Source organism: Caloenas nicobarica, chromosome 2, assembly GCF_036013445.1.
Source record: "Caloenas nicobarica isolate bCalNic1 chromosome 2, bCalNic1.hap1, whole genome shotgun sequence".
Classification (NCBI taxonomy): domain Eukaryota; kingdom Metazoa; phylum Chordata; class Aves; order Columbiformes; family Columbidae; genus Caloenas; species Caloenas nicobarica.
The window spans coordinates 86,040,281-86,051,764 of NC_088246.1; the positions used below are offsets into that span (position 1 = coordinate 86,040,281).

An 11,484-nucleotide genomic window follows, 5' to 3' on the forward strand; every position below is an offset into this window, starting at 1 on the left:
TTTTTTTGTTTCAACTGAACTCATTTATCTGCAGTCAAGACCAAGGTTGCTCCAAAGGTCTCCTGTGTGCATGGTCCCACAAACCATAGGGCTGAAAAAGACCTCAAGAGAAGTCCAGATAGTCCCTCTTCTTGCCCCAGGGCAGAATGAATTACATTTCAGTGACCTTTTGCTGGTTTTTGTCTTAGCTTTTCTTAAAATAATAATTTTCTTCTTTACACTGCACAAAAGAAATATGTTCATTTTCCCCATTCATAGGCTGTGATTGTGCAGTCTTATTGTTTACATGGGCATCCACTTGAATGGCATCTCTCTTTTATGTGGCATATGACCCATGCAAGTAATACCTTTAAACGTTCAATGCATAGTACATGAAAAAAAATCTTAGATGTACATTTCAGAACAGTTAAAAGGCAATTTATTCTATTTTGGTAGCAAACATTTAGCACAATTAGGGAGTGGACCTCTGCTATTCGTTGTCCCTTTCTCGTCAACAAATCTTTATGGTAATTCTGATTGCATATTCTTTATGGCTACCATGTACCGTTTTTGTTAGAAATGATTCCACAGACAAGGATTTTTTTACCATAATTTATTCATTTCAAATCATTCAAATTATTTTAACTCAGGTTACTGATCATCTTCCATCTGTTACACAGGAAAGGGCAAATATATTACACATACAGGCTAAAGTTACGTTTATCTATTCAAACAATGAAAATCCTGCTTCTTGTGTACAACACTGCTACTTACTAGTTCTCAGTGGCAGAACAGAGAAAGATGCCTCCTTGTTTCCAAGAAAGGCTTTAACATGATTGTAAGTTATGAGTTGTATTGCTAACATAAAAAATATTCCACCATGTTAGTTAAGATGAACTCTCTGGTTTTTTGTTTTGTTTCGGTTTTTTTATTTCAGATGAAGGGCAGCTGGGAGGTATTCCCAGCTGTGACTCCATAACTTTGAATATAGTCTCTTAGGAACCGTGAGCAGATTCAGCCACAAGTAGCTAAATGTGCCTAGATACACAAAGTTATATTTAACTATCTCCCTAGCTAATTAGATCAGGGAACCAGAATTGTATGGCTAGATTAATTAAGATAAAACAGGGCATTTGTAATAATCAAGTTAGCTATTTGGTCTCCTTTCCAGTGCAGGGAGTCAACGAACATCAGTAGCACAGCAGCTGATGACTGGCACTTCGGACCACACATGCCCCAGGGATGCAGTCCCACCAAGCCACCGTGTTTGCAGGACAGCACAGAAGGCTCCCACGGACAGTCTCATTTTATTTGCTTTAAGAAAACCAAAAGGCCAGCAGAGGTCTTTCCCTGGAGAATTCCCCAAGCCTGCTCAGAGGAGAGAAGGTTTCTGGAGACAGCAGGGTGAGACAGACAAGAGATTCAAACCAGGAACTGGCAGCTCAGGAACAAAACTGGAAAAATGCTGTGAGGAGCATGTAGCAAACCCACAGTCAGGCCCTTAAAGCATTGGAAAGGAACTTTGGGACCAGGGAGAACTGTGGAAATTTGCTGCAATGCAGAAAACCGCTGCATACTTGAAACCAACTTTAGTATATGAAACTTGCAAGGGCTCATGGGCAGAGACTGGGCTGTGAATAAATCTTTTATCTATTATTTTGGTTCTCTCATTGCTATAAGTTTTCTCTATTTAAGGAGATAATTAACTGAGATGACTAGTTGTAATTCTAATGAAAATAATTTCCTTTGAGTTTTTCGGTCTGCTTTGGGAGGTCAATGTACAGGAGATGATCTAAATCCACTTCAGTTCTCTACTCCCCTACTTGGGGACCCTCCACAGCAACCAGAAGCTATTTTGTGTCTTCATCTGTAGCCACGAACTTGTACTTCAGAAAAAAAGGCATATGTATTTGCCATCATGAACTGATTTGTTCCAAACATCTTTATGGCATTCATAATGGATTTGCACAGCAATCAGGTCATTGTCTTAATCATTTATAGATGTTGTGCTTTATTTGGACACAATGAAAATTTTAAGCAATTAGAAGTGGATCAAAAGAAGGGTTTCTCTATGAAAGACACTCAGGCCAGTATGATTGTGACAGCTACTGGCCTTTATGCAACATGCAGTCCAGCAAAGCCACAGCTTGACAGACAAGCTTTGTCTGTTATAATAGCAAATGTTTTCCCTAAAAGTGTGTTTTGGAAGGTTTTGTAACTCACTAATATAGTTTAATTATGATCTTACAGCAATTTGTTTACTTTCCTGCAGGGATCAAATAAATTAGTTCTTCTTGAAAATAAAGACTGACAATGCAAGCTATCACATATAGAGATTGGGTTTGGTTTTTTTTCATTTAGTCAAAAGCCAGCTCTGCTTAGAACTAAAACATCATGTAAAAAGGACAGAATTATATTCCCTTTCAGTCAGCAGAAAGAAAAATTGCATTAATATTTCTTCATGTGATAAAAAGTTTAAAGTGTTGAATACCTTTGGCTGGCAGAGCTCCAGGATTTCTATATGGTTACAGGATTTACATTTTTTTTTTTAAGATCAAGTTCTTATGTTGATGTGATCTCACTCTAATGAACATCTAGATTTGGGAGCCATATCCATACAAACAGTTGGGGTCTAGTAACATTAATTTCAGAGCTTGGAATTAAAGTTTTGCAATAATTTATTCTCTTCTCATATCCCTGCTTTGTATTACACAAGAATGACAGCACACACTTAAGCTTATGACATAGATCTTGTTGTATTCAGAATATCTGATAATGCACATATTGCATGTTTATGTGTGATTAACAGGGTGTTCTCTGAAATAGGTTGAGTTAGTTCACAGCGGAAAGTACGGACTTCGAGAGAGGATAATCAAGAGAAACAGCAACATAACCAGTTGTGACAATTTAATTGAAGTAAAGATAAATGATCTACAAGGACACAGCAAGAAAGGATACTGTGTCAGAGCTAGCTGAAAAAAATGCGTAAGAAGTACTACCTTGAAGACACCGGAACTTTTTTACTGTGACGCATTTACCAATATGCACAGAGATATTAAGGTATATCCCAACATATTAGAATACAAAGTTTATACCAAGAAATGCATTGAATGGCTTCTTTAACCAGGAGCAAATGTGCCAAAGAATTTTGGTTTTGAAGTAGAAAGGAAAAAAAAAATGCCGAGATAAATATTTCTGTTCTCAGACTAAATTTTACTGCCACTGTTTCACAGCAAACTCCTAGACAGACTTTTTTTTTTCTGAACCATAAATCTGTCAATGCAGAACTTCCTTCACACCGTATCACCTCTGTGGTGTAGATGGTGAGGGACTCAGATGTTCAATCTCTTGTCCCACATGGTCAATAGCTGTGGGAGAACACGAAAAGCCACTTGTTTCCCTCAACACTATCCTCTATGTATCAACTCCAAGTGAAAACAGAGATGGCAAGTATTTAAAGACACAATATTTATCCTGCTTCATGCAAGGAGGATTCATTGTATTTGTCATTTGTTGACTGATATGTTTGCTTTTCTCCATAGTGCCATGGTGACAGCATTGTTTCAAGAGACTTTTATGAAATCACCTGCAGGTGATTTGCAGTATAGTTTGAAACCTTGGTAATAGAAGCTAACTCAGCACTGATGGCCACTTTCAAGTCATCATGACTTAGTGGATTGCCAACAACAGTGTATTATTCAGTCAGGACTGAGACACCATGAGGAGTGCCACATCGCTCTTGCCATCACCATCAATAATTTGTGCATGAATCTGTCAGTCACTGACTCATCCACAGAAGAGGACGACAGCTGAACTTTTGATGACCTAATAATCATTCTAGTGCTTATAAAAAACTACTGTAATATTAGTTTTCTTGAGCTCTGTTGAAGATTTTATCCAATATTACACTTGGATGAGCTATCGTATTTCAGTGCACATGGGAGCTCTTACTTCTAAAAGTAGTATTCATTAAGGCAATGTCATCAGTTCAAGGCAACTGGATGAAAAGCATGGGCCACTACGCAGAAAGCTGAATGTTCCTCTAAATATAATCTAGAGAAATTAGCACTGAGGAAATCATTAGAATGTCCAATACTGTTGAAACATCAGATGGCCACAAGCAGTTTGAAAGAGGTTCTGCTGGTACCTCTGCATTGTGGGATGGTTTTCTTCAAGGTGAAGGTCTCTGAGGGTAGGAAATGAGAAAAGTGAACAGCATATAGGAACACAGAATGGACAAATCATTTTTACCAAAATCCTTCTCTGCAAATGATACCAGATCCATCAGAAAAAGTTGTCTGCATGGGCAATTTGTCACTCTCACAGAATCACTCCTTGAACTCTCACAATCTACATGCAACCTTCTAGAGGCATCAGGTTGCTCTTAACTATGAATGTTTGAGTTATGCAGAGCACATATAGACTGTAAACAGGGAAAGAGTTTCCACATTTCCACATTTGCTTTAGTCCACTAATTTAGGCACTTGAATTATAGGCTATGGGGCTGCCCTGAGCACTCAGGTACACTTGCAGGGGCCTCACACACTCCAAGTGAAAGCTCCTAGTGAAACAAAGTTACAAACCAACAGTAAGCTCTACTCCATCTCAAGCAGAGTATAGAATGGAAAAGCCTGGCAAATCTGGCCAGATTTTCATTTTTAAACTCTGGGGAGCTGTTGTCTCCCTTGCTTCACAAGGCTTGTAGATCTGAAAAGGAAAGCAAGAGTCAACAGGCAGCTTTCACCCACTCTTCAGCAAGACCAGCTCTTCCCAGCATGGGCTGTACATCCACTGGTGCAGAGTTTGCACACAGGGCTGAGCAATGCTGCTGGAGGAGAAGGCGGCCCACTCTCTCAGCCCATCTGGTTCAGAAACCTGTGGGTTAGAGCAGCTAACACATCTTCCCCATTTGCCTTAGTTTTGGTGGTGAAAGCAAGAAACCCAGAAGAGCTGTTGTCACCACCTCAGCTCACTGAGTTTGCTTCCTCCCACCAGCTCAGCACAATTAGTAGCAGAAGTCAATCATGCGCTTACCAGTGCTGGTCAAAATACAAGAAACACGAAACTCTGCATATGAATGGAGAATGCCAAAATTATCTGAGCACCAGATCTAGTGGTGACAGGTTTCACCCTATCTTTTTCCGGACTCCTAGTTTTATACCACCTCTAGCCTGCTTTTGTTTTTGTTTTCTTTCTCCCCGAATGACACGCTTCACTGCTTTGAGGAAGGACGATTACAGGAAGCTGATGTAGCAGTTTTGGGGCTCCCATCTATCTTGGACAGATGTACCAAAGTGTTTCTCATGGTTTTACTCTCCCATATTGATAATGCGTTTTCAACTGGGTTTTCACTGTTTTCTACATCCTGATTTGCACTTGCTTTGTATGTGCTTTTCTAAGGCAGTTAGATGGGACATGTATCAGTTCTGTTATTGTTGACCCATTCTTTGTTTTGTCTAACTTTACTTCACTTCTTCTCCGTAGTTTGGCAATTATCTTAAATTTGTCTAGCAGATGCACATCTATGGCATCCTGCTATGTAACCATCTTCTACTTCATCCTAAAACAGTTAATAACATCAAGCTGTAATCAATCTGTAATTTTGCATATGAGCTCCTCCTTTACCAACCAATCACATAAGGAAAACAGTAATAACAGAAAACAAATTCACAAACTAAAACCAGGCTCTGTCCTTTTGCAGGGGTTATTCTCTACATCCTACAAGTATTTAAAGACTACTGAAACTGGAGATGAACAGTAGCCCCCTGATTTTACTACTTGTACAGAAGTGGCTTCCACTTGTCATGTAAAGTCATGACAACATAGATTTCTGCCATTAAAATAAATCCTGTGGGAAGCTTTGCCATTATAGTTACTATGCTTTTGCCTGGAGTAAAAGGTTATACTTCAACATTGCATTCACATCGTCTTCATGCCAATGCATCAGTACTACCACCACCATCATGCCATCATTAGCAAGGATCTATCTATATAACTTTATAAGTAGCAAAAGGTAGGTGGTTAAGGCCCAACCTTATTAGACATTCAGTATTGTATCCTTCATATGGACAGCAAGACTCTAATCAAAATGAAGCTACTACCACCAACCCTGTGGTTTACATTAAGCATCAACTGCATGCTGATCTGAGCTGCTAGGGTAGCGTACATAAAATTAAATCTTTTGAAAAGACATTCAAATTCCTACAGGGTTAAAAAAAAAAAATACCAGGCTCAGCAGATCATAATCATATGTGGCGCTACTTACCAGGCTAAAATCTAAACTATGCAACTTGTGACTAAAAAGCATGTGGCTTTCCCAACACTACAGCACTGGTGGGGTACTTGGAAATCTACACCCCACAAGTCAGATCAACTGTACAGCTTGCTTAATTTCTGTTCTGCAGAGCACCATACCAAACACATCAAAAGAGACCAGCCTCTAATTTATACCCTAAGACAGAAGGTTTTTATTAATAAAACTATTTCCTCGGAGTTAAATTCCATTAACCACACTTAAGAGGGAATTACTACACATCTTGCTCCCAGGCAGAGCCTGAGCATTCCACATGTGTTACAAATCAGTATCTCTTTACATTTATTGATGTGCTGAAGAAAGTCAGAGGATTTCATTTTCAGATTCTGGCAAGTCAGAAATCTTTCATGTTCGAGGAATCATGTTGCTATCAATTGGTTTATATTTTAAACTTACGAATTTTCATATCAAATAACCAATAGGTACGTTTTTATACTAATCACATATCTCCATCTTGGAGTAAGAAGATTTTAAGAAAGACAGCTGGGAGATATAGGATGCTGTAGAGAAGACTTCAAAGTCCATTCTGCACAAGGTGTTTCCATCCTTCTTTCCCCTGCATTTTTTTTCAATCTTGAAAGCATTTCCTACTAATGCATGAAACCTCTATTATGCTGCATATGGTTTTTATTTTAAAGTCTCTAATGCTTTCAGGAATTTCTTTGATTTCTCTAGTCGTTACCTCATTCTTGTCATTCCTGATTGACACAGAAGAAGCAACCCAAGCCCTTCCTAAGTGCTCTTTCTTTAGTTATTGACTATGTCTCAATGCATCTGCACAATACCTCAAAACGTCCTGCCTTTACTACCCATGTAGGAATGAAGGTAGGGCCTTGAATATTGGTTCATAACTCTTCATTATATTTGAATAGCATCAGTTTTCTTACTTGAAGAACTCAGATTTTAACCTATAGTAAAATGCACACAAGGACACTACATTTACACCTACAGACCTAAATCAAGACCTGGGATTTGCACATAAATGTGGACATGCAAATGTAGCATCCTCTTCTTGCAAATTGAAAAAAAAAAAAAATTCTGAAAGTCTTGTTTTCAAAATTAGTGCTAAATCAGCTTTCAGTGGCAAGTTACCAAATAATTAGTAGCTCAATGGTAGCTCAATGGTAGCCTGAAAATGCAGCCGCACAGAACTCAGGTCCTAAGATTTCATGGGAAGGCTTGTTTCTGTCCCGGAACCAGCTTCTGTCCATCAGTGTATCCCATTGAGGCACAGATGAGTGCATGCACAAGGGAAGAATTTAGCACTGTTCAGACAGAAGCTGCCCTGTGTGCAGGATGCTCTGCTGAAGGACTTCATGGTTCACCGCTTGGGCCAAATCTAGCAGTGGAACACGGCACAAACACAAGAAGCTTCACTTGGAAAATACCATTTATTTCAGAGACTTAATGTTGAAAGACCAAAACACATAAATACTGAAGGACTACAGATAGTTCTAGAGACATTTCTGAAATTATGGAGTGTGCACACACTATAATCTCAGGAAAAGGATGTGCCCCAAAGGTATGACACTTTCTGAGATAAACGAATGTTTTATTACCAGGTTGCTTCAGTGAGTGTTGCATTTCAAATGCAAAGAAACATGCAAAGAGAGGCAAGGAAAAAAAAATTTTAAAAAATTAAAAAAACCACCCACAACTAATCATGGCTTCATGCAATAACTGCAACAGTAATTTTCCATTTTACCTTTTAATGCTGATTTTATTTTAACTAGATATGATACGCTTATAGGTTCATATCAACAGAATAAAACCTGTTGCATGATTGCTTTTTGGCAGATATGTACGAATTCCCTGAATTACACAATCAGCCATTTCATACATGAAGCATACAAGAACAGATAGAGCTACCACAAATTTCCCAATGCTTGGGGTTTATTCCATCCACAGACCAGAGCTGGCATTCTCCAGTTAAAATAAAACACCCAGACAAAAAGAAAATATTCACTGCATACAATCCTGTAGGTGGAAAGATCACAAAGCAAAGCTTCTCACTCTTATGAAGTTGTGTGAGACAATGAATAGAGACAGCAAATGCAAAAACCTTTCATCATGCCTTTACTTCTTCCCTCCTCCCTAAAGCTTGGAGGGTCTGCTCCAAATTCTCAGAAACAGCCTTGAATACAAAAGGATTGCGCAGGTCGAGGTATCACCACTGGAGACAGCAGTAGCAGCAGATGCCGCATCTTCCCCTGGTCGGGCACTCCCAGCCCATGCTCTGGCTGCTCCTGTGCTAGCAGGGAACAGCTACACTGGGAGAAACCTTCTGGTGTTTGAAGCCTGGCCACCAGTCTAGGTGGAGCCTGGCAAGCAGCTGGCAAGCAGAGAGGGGACAGTAAGACAGATTGCAGGGCTCTGATGGCAGTGCTTCTTCAAAGGGGACCTTAATTGAAAACACTTGAAATACCAAGTAATCACCATGTAGGGGGCCTTGGGGTGTATGTTTTCCAGCAAATGTTCATCACCCTAGAGAGGAAAAAATAAAGCCCATTGCCACCCTCTGCAGTATTCTTTTACCATCTTTAACCCTGGCTTGACAAATACATCAGTTGCCTCTCTTCAGAACCTAACAGATACTAGCTTACAAAATTACCGATTTCCAACAGGCTTCAGCATGTTCACCCTAAAGAGAAACATGTATCCTAGTTTTGGACAAGAGCATCTGCTGGGAAGGAAAACGGGGGGAGAAGGAACGAGCACCGGTGCCAGCATCGAGATGCAACAATTTGAACAAAAGAGGCTTCAAGATGTCGCACTAACACACACACGCACACACAAAATCTTCCTCTTGAAAGACTGCTTCCCCTTGGCGGAGAAAGACGCTTCAGGAGCTCGCTCGGACACGCAGAACACGCGTGTCTCCCCTAGACGGAGCCGGGCAGCAGGCACGTCCCCGCGGCGTGGCTGCTTCACAGGGCATCCAACTGCGGCACGTACATCGCACCCACTTCGCCCTCTTTGACCAAAACGACCCCTCAACGGACCTGCCGCACCCGCCCGGCTGTAGAGGATCCCCCCCGCTCCCTCTTTTCTGCGCCGCCCCCCCGAAGGCCGTTTTTTTTGGGGGGGAGGTTGTGTTGGAGCCCGGGGAGGGGGAGCTCGGCGGGCACCCCGCAGCCACTCGCCTTCCGCCGAACGAAATCTGCTGCGGGAGGGGGGGCAACACCGCCCTCCTTTTCCCCTCCAAAAATGCCTGATTTTGTCTCGGCGAGATAAGGGGCTGCACGGGAAGTGGGGGGGGAACGGGTCCGCTCCGCCGTCGCGCATGGTACCAGATGCCAAAGCTAAACCAGAAGCAGCGCTGGGATACTGCGATTTATCTCCCGGGGTGAAGCCCCGGCTTGGCCGAGGAGGGTTGGGGCGGGGGGGCGGGGCGGGACAGCCCGGGGGTCGCAGCGCAGCGCCTTTGTTCCGCCGCCGGCCCCTTCCCCGCCCCCGCCTCCGCGCATGCGCCGGGCAGAGACAAAGGCGCGGGCCGGGGCGGCGGGGCTTCGGTCACCCCCCGCGGCACCGCGCCCCGCGCCGGGCAGCAGCCCCGCGGGGCGCCCACCCGGCGTGGCGAGGCGGTGGATGGGTGCCGCGTGCGTGTTTGCCCTCCCTTCCCTAGCGTGAGCCACCACGCCCAGACGAGGCGCGGGGAAAGTTCCTCGCGGGAGCCGCGTTTGAAAGACACGCGTGTGCGTGGGGACAGGCGACACAGCGAGGCGGGTGGGGAGGAGAAAGAAAACAGGTTGTAGGGAAGTTGTAGCTTGCTTTGGTGGAAAAAAAAAAAAAACACCACAAGGGGAAAAAAAGGGGGGAGTCTGTGGGAAAAGGGGGGGCAGCATTCGATGAATATTCATGACAGAAGCCCATCGGGGCGCCGGGGCGCTGTGAGCGGAGCAGCACGGGGCGGGGGGGGCGGGGGTCAGCGGCGGTCCCTGCCTGCTTCGACGGCCGGTTCGTAGCCCCTGCCCAGGCAGGACTCGGAGCAGGCGGAGCTCCCCAAAACCTTGGCATAGCGCCCCGCCAAGAACAGAGATTAAAATCGCCGTCGCGTCCACGGGCACGCGTGACGGCGAAGGCAGCGCCCGCTCCTTCGCTGCCTCGCCGAGAGAACAATCGCATTGTTACCAGCCACAATAGGCACGCGCCGCCCCGCGCCTCGCCGCCACCGCGGGCTTGCGCTCCTCCGCGCGCCCGGCCCCGCCCGCCGCCCCCCGCAGCGCGGCCCCGCTCCCCCGGCACCGGCCCCGCCGAACCCCCTGGCCCCCCCCGGCGCCTCCCTGCACCACCACCGCCCCCCGCCCAGCCATCTTCCGAGCGTGCTGCGGGTTCTTCTCCGAGCGCCTCGTTTCGTGGAGAGGTTTGGGGATGATTTTTTTTTTAATTACAATTTTTTTCAGCAGCTTCCCTCTGGAAACAGATTCAAGGCACAGAAATCGGACATAAACCACATTTTTTCCCACCACACCCATCGCTGCCTCCCTTCTCCCCCCCCACCCCCCAAAAAAAAGACATTTAAATTTCACGGAATAGGCTTCAGTCCATTTTGTGCCTCGAATCCGCGCCTAGGCAGTTTCCCTCGAGGAACAGAGCTCCCCGCAGCGATGCTCCTAAAATGTGCCCGGAGAGGCGGCTCCCAGTCTGCTCCCCTCTCCCCGATTCAAACGCACATCTCCTTACCCACATCCCAGACACCACGGGTGAGGAAATAATCATAAAAATTGCAAAGTTCTCGGGGTCTGCTATGTAAATGACATAAGTGAGATATACCGCTTCTTACCTTTTTATGTTTTTCCGCTCTCCCCCTCTGTGTATTTGTGTGCTGGGGTGTCACAAAGAGAGTCCCAGGTAGCCCAGAGCCCGCTCAGCTTGGTCCGAGGGCTGTGGCTCTCCCCTGCTCGCTCGCCGGGACTGGAGTGACTAGTGCCTGCTGGAGCAATGCCGCCGCTACCGCGGCTGCTGCCTCTGCATTTCTCACTCTCTCCCCCTCCCTCTTTCCCTCCCTCCCCCCTTCTCTGTGACAGTCTGTGGGCAGTTCAAAAGCCACACGCACTTATTTATTTATTTTTCAGGCTCGCAGGCAGGAGATGCGCTGCGCGGCGTTCACGCTTAGGGGGCGCACGGACCCAAGGTTTTAAATATTAGCCTCGCGCGTTGCGGGAGGACTTACTCGGAGGTCCGCAAACGCA

The 11,484-nt window shown here is 44.5% G+C and overlaps 1 protein-coding gene across 1 annotated transcript in view; it reads right to left on the reverse strand.

Moving 5' to 3' along the window:
- Positions 1-11,238, reverse strand: part of BASP1 (brain abundant membrane attached signal protein 1) — a 50,555-nt gene extending 39,317 nt beyond the window's left edge. Inside the window, exon 1 of the mRNA XM_065629689.1 lies at positions 11,076-11,238. The gene's annotated coding sequence lies outside the window, so the exon portion shown is untranslated. The remainder of the gene's footprint in view (positions 1-11,075) is intronic.
- Between the last annotated feature and the right edge of the window lie 246 nt (positions 11,239-11,484).